This window comes from Hemitrygon akajei, unplaced genomic scaffold (genome assembly GCF_048418815.1).
Source record: "Hemitrygon akajei unplaced genomic scaffold, sHemAka1.3 Scf000187, whole genome shotgun sequence".
Classification (NCBI taxonomy): domain Eukaryota; kingdom Metazoa; phylum Chordata; class Chondrichthyes; order Myliobatiformes; family Dasyatidae; genus Hemitrygon; species Hemitrygon akajei.
In genome coordinates this window covers 101,485-112,337 of record NW_027332073.1, presented here as the reverse complement: position 1 = coordinate 112,337, position 10,853 = coordinate 101,485, and the positions used below count along the sequence as shown (strand labels likewise).

General features: G+C 43.9%; 1 pseudogene; it reads left to right on the top strand.

The window, feature by feature from the left end:
* Positions 1-1,221: 1,221 nt before the first annotated feature.
* LOC140724313 (N-acetyllactosaminide beta-1,3-N-acetylglucosaminyltransferase 3 pseudogene) lies at positions 1,222-2,642 on the top strand (annotated as a pseudogene).
* Positions 2,643-10,853: the final 8,211 nt, after the last annotated feature.

The following is a 10,853-nucleotide window of genomic DNA, read 5'->3' as shown; positions in this document are numbered from 1 at the left end:
TGGATGGCAGGGTGGGTGGGCCACTGCTAATTTAACTTTGAATACACTTCTCTGGTTAAAATAGAAGCAAAAAGCCAAGGTCCTTGAGTATACTTCTCTTTGTTTCTCCTATTGTAGGCATACATAGACCAGGTTGAAATGCCCTGAAAATCAGATGCTTTCAGTAGCTGTACTAACACGTTACCTTCCCTGCACTGCCATATATTCAGTTACTAATCAATGGTCAATAATAGATCATCTTCCATAGTATCAATAACCTGTGAACTTAAACTGAATGTTGACCGAGATGGGGCCTTCCTCTTTAGAGCAAAGGGGGAGGAGATGTGATTTGATAGAGGCGTATAAGTTGATAAGATGCATAGATAGAGTGGACAGCCAGCAACATTTTCCCAGAGCAGAAATGACTAATAAGATGGGGCATAATGTTAAGGTGATTAGAGAAAAGTTTAGGGGATTGTCAGAAGTAGTAATTTTTAAAAGAAAATGGTGGGTGTATGGAATGCACAGCCTGGGTGGTGATAAGGGTCGATGCATTACTGAGATTTAAGAGGCTTCCAGATAGACACATGGATGAAATAAAAAAATGGAGAGCTATTTGAGAGAGTAGGGGTACATTGATCTTGGAGCAGATTAAAAGGTTGGTGCAACATCATGGGCCAAAATGCCTGCATTGTGCTATATTGCTCTATGTCTGGCCCAGCTCAGTTTAAGCCCCGAGAGGAGTGATGAAAGCTGTGAAGCGAGGTGGAATAAAGCCTTTGGAATAATATATCTTTAATGCACCGAAAGAAACTATACGATTTTCAGTTTAATGACAGATGGTATCCTATAGGTAGATTTGTTTTTCTGCTGGGATGGAATGCTTCAGGTCAATTAAACTTTCTGTAGGGCCTTGCCTATTCCTTACCTCACCACCATTTTGAGGTTAATATTACAAAGCATTAGTGAACCTCATTACAGTTTAAACTTCTCATTCTTCTCAAGCATCATGTAAATGTAAAGTTTTCTTTGAATTAATCCATATTTTTTCTCTATTTCAGGTGAAAGATGAGAAGACATCAGCAATTCTATGAGAAAGTAGTGCCGGGTGTTCTGATTACTCTGGGATTGTTCTTCGTGTTCTGGAATAATGACAAACGTCGAGAGACTGATGTTGTTGCAGAAACTGTTCATCGCAATGACCTGCCCAAGGTTGTTACTGCTGATGCAACTAAATCAGTGCTCAAGTCAAAGTGCCACGCGAACAGGACATTGTTGCACCTGTCCTCATTTCATCAAGAGAAAGAGCACATAAAAAACTTCTTGATGTATAAACACTGTCGAGAATTTAACATGATTCAAAATGTCCCAGACAAATGTGGTGGTCGAGAAGGATCTCAGAATGTCTTCCTGCTCCTGGTGATCAAATCTCACCCTTTCAACCAGGATCGGCGGGAAGTGGTAAGGAAGACCTGGGGCAAAGAACGCGAATTCAATGGGGTCCTAATTAAGAGAGTCTTTATCTCTGGTGTCTCTCCTGACCAAAAAGAAAGTAGGAAATTGAATCAGCTGTTAGCAATGGAAAACAGAGAACACAGAGATGTCCTACAATGGGATTTCTTGGATACCTTTTTCAACCTCACCCTCAAACAATACAAGTTGCTGCAGTGGATCGGTGAATTTTGCCCCAGTGCTAAATTCATCTTCAATGGAGATGAAGATGTCTTTGCCAACACCGATAACATGGTTGATTACTTGCTAGGCATGAAGGTTCACCAACACCTGTTTGTGGGCCGTCTCATTTATGGGTCTGGGCCCAAACGCCAGAAGTCGAGCAAGTATTATGTGCCAGAAATAGTGACCACTATCAAGTCTTACCCACCATACGTTAATGGAGGGGGCATACTTATGTCTGTGTATACAGCTCATATCATTTACCACATAGCCCAAGACCTTGAACTATACCCCATTGATGATGTATTTTTGGGGATGTGCCTGGCCAAGGCTGGACTAGCCCCACGCTCCCATAGTGGATTCAGGGCAGCTGGTATCAGTGTTCCTTCAACCCAAGAGGACTCTTTCAATCCTTGCTATTACCGTGAGTTACTGCTAGTGCACCGTTTTCAGCCTTTCAAACTGCTACTGATGTGGGATGCGGTGCATGATGCTAATCTGAATTGTGCTCATGCTGCCCAGAAGTCTGCATCCACGAAAAGGACCGCATGAGTCATGAGAGAATGTAGCAACTGTTGGAATGTAATGCAGTTTGTAAACATGTGTTAATCAGTTGTTTATGCAATGTAAGAAGGTTAATTCCTAAATTATATTGGAGGATACATTAATTCATAGGGTTGGTGCCTTTCTACATTCCACAAATGTTTGTAAAGCTGTCAGGTGTCATCACTCAGCCTAATTCTTACTGCACCCATAATGACATTACAATATTGATAGGCGCACCACAATTTAAGTCAATTGTAAAGTTATTCCAAGTGAGCAGTCCTTGTTGCATTGCGTGCAGATAGGTACAGCATGTTCACTTGGGGCATTTGTATAATAAGCCACCAATAAAATTTTTAGTAGCAGTTATATCTGTGTATTTTTTTCTTGCCGTTTCTTACATGTCCCTTGCAAAATATGAAAGACACAAATGTGTTTCTTGGACTGGAACTGTGAGGACAACAAAGAATCTAGATCTAAAATTGTCTCAGGGTTGGAGGAATAGAGAAACTTATGGTCATCACTTCTGTAGTCAAATGTCAGCCTGCATTGTGTCTGTGTAACTACATATCAAATAGAAGCACACACGCAGGAGATGGCTTTAACTGGAGTATTCACATTGCAGAGAGGGAAAGAGATCAATGAACATGTGCGGACAACAGGTCAATATGCATACATAGACGGCAGTCCATATGTAGTGCGAAGGGGAGTGGCATTAGATTTGGCAGGTGTCTTGTCCGAGACAATGTACTCGGTTGCCAGTGTCATGTTGCTGTCATTGCCATGGCCATCACTGAGAGGTAAGTCCGGTAGCTTTGACTAGTGGCCAACCAGGACATCGGAAATCTGGAGAGGAGGGGACTTCAATAAGGCTCATTGTCCGAGGGGCAGCTCACAGCAGTGCAATAGAGCAATCGGTGACCAATCAACTAGTGGCCAATCGGCATTTGGGATTGATTAGTAAGAGCAAATTAAAGGAAGGTGGGACAAACCCTTTTGCCGTCGTCTGAGTAGAAACATAGAAAACCTAAAGCCCAATATGGGCCCCTCGGCCCACAGAGCTGTGCCGAACATGTCCCTACTTTAGACCTACCTAGGCTTTACCCATAGCCCTCTTTTTCTAAGCTCCATGTAACCATCCAGGAGTCTCTTAAAAGACCGTATCGTTTCCGCCTCCACCACCGCCGCCGGCAGTCCATTCCACGCACTCACCTCTCTCTGTGTAAAAAAATCTTACCCCTGACATCTCCTCTGTACCTACTTCCAAGCACCTTAAACTATGCCCTCTCATGCCAGCCATTTCAGCCCTGGGGAAAGCCTCTGACTGTCCACACGATCAATGCCTCTCATTATCTTGTACACCTCTATCAGGCGACCTCTCATCCTCCATCGCTCCAAGGAGAAAAGGCCGAGTTCACTCAACCTATTCTCATAAGGCATGCTCCCCAATTCAGACAACATCCTTGTAAATCTCCTCGGCACCCTTTCTATGGTTTCCATGTCCTTCCTGTAGTGAGGCAACGATTATTGAGCACAGTACTCCAAGTGGGATCCGACCAGTGTCCTATATAGCTGCAACATTACCTCTCAGCTCTTAAACTCTATCCCACAATTGATGAAGGCCAATGCACTATATGCCATCTTAACCACAGAGTCAACCTTTGTAGCAGCTTTGTGTGTTCTGTGGACTCGGACCCTAAGATCCCTCTGATCCTACGCACTGCCAAAAGTTTTGCCTTTAATGCCATATTCTGCCATTATAGTGTAGGGACTGCGGTCTGCAGTCAGGTACTCAGGATCACTCAGCATAATGTTGCACGAACATTATTAGCAAAACACTCCGACACAAGACGCGTTTCATTTTGTTACAGACAGGAATGCCAGTTTGGTACTACAAGTAAACTGCATTTCCACATTGGTGGAGAAGTGTGCTGACACACCTCACTATCTGTAAAAACTGTGACGAGATGCTAAGGTGTATTCAATATGGACTGTGCCTTTAAAAAGAGAGAAATTTGGTGTACACCGATTCAGAGAGAGAGAGAGAGAGAGAGAGAGAGAGAGAGAGAGAGAGAGAGAGAGAGAGAGAGAGACAGCGAGAGAGCACCGAGCAGGCCGTGAGTCTCCATGGTTACGGAAGGGCGGAGCTATAAATGGGCAGCTGGCGTTCAGCATGTTTGGGATATATTCAAGGTCAGCTGGCTTTTCAGACAGACACACAAACACGGACAGAAATGCAGAAGAAATAGACACTGGATGAACATTCAGTGCCCACGAAAGGGTGGGTTTTGATCGCAGTGTGGCAAAGGGGTGACCGGTGGAATGTTATCGGTGTGTTTAACCTTTGATAGCTTTACTGCGTGAAGGCGGTACTCTTTTGTGTGATCACAAAACTTTAACAGGACTTTGGAAGGCAACGGAAAGATCGACGACATCAGCTTACTTGGAAAACAATCACCTCTCTCTCTCTCTCCTCAATTCTACTCAACTTAATATCACGAACTGAACTGACGTCATGCCTATACCATCGTAAGACTGTATCATTTACCACCTAAGATTGAAGAAGTTTGGGGTTTTATATTTACACACTTATATATGCATAAACTCTGCTAACCTGTTTGATTTATCTGGTTTTATATTACGAGATTACGTGGATACAGATAAGTAGTGTTTTATTTGTAACAATACCAGACTCCAGGTGTGTTCCATTTCTGCTGGTTCTTTTAACCCGTTACGGGGTACGTAACAAAACCGTTCCAACCCCTACATCACACCGCATTTCTGTAAACCCCTTCGACCCCTACAGCACTCGGCATCTCTGCAAAACCTCCATCATCCACCCCTGTGCATTCAGACGACAGCAGACCCGAGAAAGATACCGTCGTGTCAGATTGAATGGCTCATAAATCACTGTTGGCCAGAAGAAACTACAGACTGATCAAGGACAGGGAAGCATACAAACCAGTTCTCTCTGTTTTCCCCCATTTTGTTGGCTATGAACTGATTCTTGCACTGGAATAATTTAATCACAGGAGCTGAATGTGGACACAGGAAGCTTCAGGTAATGATCTGCTAAACCTGAGACCATTCTCAAACAAGTCGCCATTTGTTATGTGAAGGGCGTGGACTCTGAACTGATTCTTGACTCTGGGACAATCTAATCAGAGCAATAAACCTGAGACCATGCTCAGAAGAGTAGCTACTTGTTAAGACAAGTGTTTCCAACCCATTTTTCCAGCTGGTCCAGATTCCGCTTCATGCTTCTGTACTCTTCATCACTGTCGACTACACCCGCAATGTTGCTGTCAGCGACAGTGTGTAAATCTACGTGGTTTTAGTAGAAGTAATAAAAGATACTTGTTGGTAAATACAGATTATGTGTATCTCATTGATCATTGTTACAAGGGATGATTCTTGTCACAGTGGCGCCCATCATTAACATTGCCCACTAACAGGACGTGCCCTCTACACAGTGTTACCATCGGGAAGGAGATACAGAAGCCTGAAAGCTCAGGCTCAGCGATTCAGGAACAGCTTTTTTCCCCGCCGCCACCTGTATCTCAGTTTTGTTTTCTCTATATTTATTTATCCTGTATTTCATTGTACTGCTACCGTAAAGTTAACAATTTCGCGACGTATGTCTGTGATATTAAATCTGTTCTGATTCTTTAAATGTACCTTTGAAACCTTTGATTCTGATGGAGATGCAGGGGGGATGTGTTAGATCGAACTTACATTAGTTGAAAGCCTATCAGAACCTCGTGTATTGTGCTGTAATATTCTATGTTCTGTGTTCGACCGAGCGTACCGTATCTTGCTATAGTTTAGTAAATCGATTAATGATTTAAAGCTACAACGCCTAGCTCTTCCAGACTACTCTCAATGCGTCGGATAATAAAGTGCAGGAGAATTAAAAAAATATTAGGCCATAAATATCAGTCCCGACCGCTGGATGATCCCGATAGCTTTGCTTGGTAGGGACTCGCCCAGTATTATGTAATGATGAATTGTCCTTGTTGTTTAGACTACGCTGGTCATGGAGTATGAAGGGAAGTAACTGGACAAACAAGAACATTAGCGATAGTCAGAATGGGCCCGTGCGTAGTAGATCATGTCTAACCAATCTCACAGAGCTTTAAGAGGTAGTTACCAGGAATGGTGTGGAAGGCAAGGCAGTGGATGCCGTCTAACAGGGACTTCAGCAAGGAATTTCTCAAGGTTCCATATGGGAGGATGTTCGAGAAGGTTCAGTCGTTTGGCTTTTACGATGAGGTAGCAAATTGGATTCGCCATTGGATACGTTGGGGAAGCTAGAGTGTGGTAATGGATGGTTGTCTCTCTGACTGCGGACCTGTGATGAGTGGAGTGCCCCAGGGATCGTTCTTGTGCCCGTTGTTATTTGTAATCTTTATCAACTATCTGGATGATAATGTCGTTAACAAGATCAGCAAATTTGCCGATGACAGCAACATTGCGGGTGTAGTCGACAGCGAGGAAGAGTACCGAAGCATGAAACGGAATCTGGACCAGCTGGAAAAATGGGTTGGAAAATGTCAGATCGCATTTAACACAGACAAGAGTTAGATCTTGCACTTTGGCGGACCAGACAGGGTTGGTCTGACACAATGAGAAATAGGGCACTGAGGAGTACGATAGAACAAACGAATCTGGGAATGCAGGTCCATAATTCAATGAAAGTTACACCAGAGTAAGACAGGGTCATAAAAAAAAAAAAAGATTTTCGCACATTGGCTTTCATAGACCAAAGTACTGAGTGCAGGAGTTGTGACGTTACCTTGCTGTTGTTTAAGGCTTTATCGGGGCCTAATTTGGAATACTGTGTGCGCGAAAAATGAATATAAAGTTAAAATAATGCAGAAAAAAAATTACACGGCTAGTGCCGTGACGGACTGAATGTTTTTAATTAAAAGGAAAGATTACATATGTCAGCATTTTATTCCCGAGCGGGTAGAAGACAGAGGGGAGATTTGATAGAGGTATACAACATTATGAGGCGTATAGAGAGTGTAAATGCAAGCGGGTTTTATCCACTGATGTTGGGCGAGAATACAACTGGAGATCACGGGTGAAGGGTGAAATGTGACATGTTTAAGGGGAACATGAAGGGAAAACCTCTTCACTCAGAGGGTGGTCAGAGTGTTGCCAACACAAATAGATAGATAGATAGATAGATAGATACTTTATTCATCCCCATGGGGAAATTCAACATTTTTTCCAATGTCCCATACACTTGTTGTAGCAAAAACTCCTTACATACAATACTTAACTCAGTAATAATATGATATGCATCTAAATCACTAACTCAAAAAGCATTAATAATAGCTTTAAAAAAAAAGTTCTTAAGTCCTGGCAGTTGAATTGTAAAGCCTAATGGCATTGGGGAGTATTGACCTCTTCATCCTGTCTGAGGAGCATTGCATCGACAGTAACCTGTCGCTGAAACTGCTTCTCTGTCTCTGGATGGTGCTATGTAGAGGATGTTCAGGGTTTTCCATAATTGACCGTAGCCTACTCAGCGCCCTTCGCTCAGCTACCGATGTTAAACTCTCCAGTACTTTGCCCACGACAGAGCCCGCCTTCCTTATCAGCTTATTAAGACGTGAGGCGTCCTTCTTCTTAATGCTTCCTCCCCAACACGCCACCACAAAGAAGAGGGCGCTCTCAACAACTGACCTATAGAACATCATCAGCATCTCACTGCAGACATTGAATGACGCCAACCTTCTAAGGAAGTACAGTCGACTCTGTGCCTTCCTGCACAAGACATCTGTGTTGGCAGTCCAGTCTAGCTTCTCGTCCAACTGTACTCCCAGATACTTGTAGGTCTTAACCTGCTCCACACATTCTCCATTAATGATCACTGGCTCCATATGAGGCCTAGATCTCCTAAAGTCCACCACCATCTCCTTGGTCTTGGTGACATTGAGACGCAGGTAGTTTGAGTTGCACCATATCACAAAGTCCTGTATCAGTTTCCTATACTCCTCCTCCTGTCCATTCCTGACACACCCCACTATGGCCGTGTCATCAGCGAACTTCTGCACATGGCAGGACTCCGAGTTATATTGGAAGTCAGATGTGTACAGGGTGAACAGGACCGGAGAGAGTACGGTTCCCTGTGGCGCTCCTGTGCTGCTGACCACTGTGTCAGACCTACAGTCTCCCAACCGCACATACTGAGGTCTATCTGTCAAGTAGTCCACTATCCAATCCACCATGTGAGAGTCTACTCCCATCTCCGTTAGTTTGTGCTTTAAGATCTTGGGCTGGATGGTGTTAAAGGCACTAGAGAAGTCAAGGAATGTAATCCTCACAGCACAACTGACCCCATCTAGGTGAGAGAGTGATTTGTGCAGCAAATACGTGATAGCATCCTCCACTCCCACCTTCTCCTTATACGCAAACTGAAGCGGATCCCGGGCGTGCCTGGTTTGTGGCCTCAGATTCTGTATTATCAGCCGCTCCATGGTCTTCATCACGTGCGACGTCAAGGCAACAGGTCTGAAGTCATTCAACTCCTTTGGTTGTGGTTTCTTCGGTACCGGGACAATACAAGATGTTTTCCACTGTCTGGGTACTCTTCTCTGATCTAGACTCATGTTGAAGATGCGCTGTAGTGGTTCTCCCAGTTCAGTTGCACAGGCCCTCAGTAATCGTGGGGAAACTCCATCCGGTCCAGCCGCCTTGCTGGTACAGATCTTCCTCAGTTGACCTTCCACCTGTGCAGCCGTAAACCTGGGCGTGGGCCAGGTCTCCTGTGAGTGGATATTTTCCTGTGAGGGAAGTAAGCCTGGTGTGGAGTTCCGATGTCAACGTTTAGGAGATGATTGGAGAAGTCCACGGATGAGAGGGATATGGATGGCCGCGGTCCGGGTGAGGTCGTTGGCAGTAGGCAGTTTAAACAATTCCTCCCGGATCTGACGGGCTGGAGACCCTGTTTCTGTGCAGTGGTTTGCTATGGCTGACAGACTGTATGTCTGGGTTAGAACTTTAGTGTCTCACAGCACCGAACAATCTAGACAGTCTTTGATACTGTTCGATCCCTCTGGCCTCGCACACACTAAAGCATGGAGACTGAGTTAATGGATGGTTATTGCATGAGAAGATGGAAACTTTTGAAGTTGTTTATTCTGCATTCCCCAATTGTCTGTGATGGTTTTGAAGGAAGACAAGTGTAAGCCTGGATATTACCTTTGCTTTCACTGCGATTTTAGTTTGTGTAGATTTGTGTGTACATTTATTAATGATTTCAGATGGAGACACGGATTCCACACGGGCCTTGTGGATTCAGGGTTAAATAGATCGAAATATGAGCGTGTCTGCACTGGATGCGATAAAACCACGATCCAGAGGTAAATTGGCATTATGATAAAATGGTGTGTACTTCAATTGGGAATTTGGAATTGGCATTTTGGAAGGCTGGTTATTTTAATGAGCAGCAAAAGCTGCTGCTGAACACTTCGAAATGCTGGTTTTAAGTTGTAGTGCTTTGAATTCAATGTAGCATTTGCCCTGTAATATGTAATTGACAGGTCAGTTTAGACAAGTGGCGGTGCAGTCAATCGCTCAGCGATTTGCTTATGCCGTCAGTCTTAATTCCATAAATTATACAGCTGCTGCTCTGTGTTCAGATTAAATCGACTATTTCCCTCAGCCCTATTTCAGCAGTTTAACTGCAAACTCGAAATAAAGTTATAAAGTGTACCGAAATTTCGACTCTGCATGCGGAACACGGCTGCCCGCTGTCTTCCATCCAGAATTCACTCTGTCTACGACATCATCTGCCTTCTGTTAGGAAGCCAATTCTGAATCAACGCAGCCAGGTTTCCCTCGATCCCATGCTTCCCGAATTTCTGAATGAGTCCACTTTGGGGAGCTGATCAAATACTTGACCGTAATTAATGCCCCCACATCGACTGATCTGATTCTTCTATTTGTTTTATTTTCACTTTTTCAAATAATTCAATCTGACTCATAAAGGACAACATGCCATGGTGTCTGTCTTTAACCAGACTACGTTTCTCTAAATACTCATAAATTCCATCTTCAATAATACCCTCCAGTAGTTTACACACTACTGATGTAAGATTCCCTGGTCAATAATTCCAAGAAGTAACCCTATTATTTTTCGTCAACAAATGAATAACATTTTCCACCCTCCAATTTTCTAGTTCTACTTCCATGGCCGGCGAAGACACAAATATCTTGCCCAAAAGCACAACAATATCTGAGCTCGCCTTCCAAAATTACCTGGAGTATATCCCTTCCGGTATCGGGGAATCATCTGTCACCTGGAGTATATCCCTTCCGGTATCTGGGAATCATCTATCACCTGGAGTATATCCCTTCCGGTATCGGGGAATCATCTATTACCTGGAGCATATCCCTTCCCGTATCGGGGAATGATCTATCACCTGGGGTATATCCCTTCCGGTATCGGGGAATCATCTATTACCTGGAGTATATCCCTTCCGGTATCGGGGAATCATCTATCACCTGGAGTATATCCCTTCCGGTATCGGGGAATCATCTATCATGTTTTCCAAGTTTCTATCGCATCCTCTTTTCAGCGTCGGCATGTTCGAGCATATCTGTCTTTTGACGCTGTGTTCACATTGATCAATGTATTCAGTGAG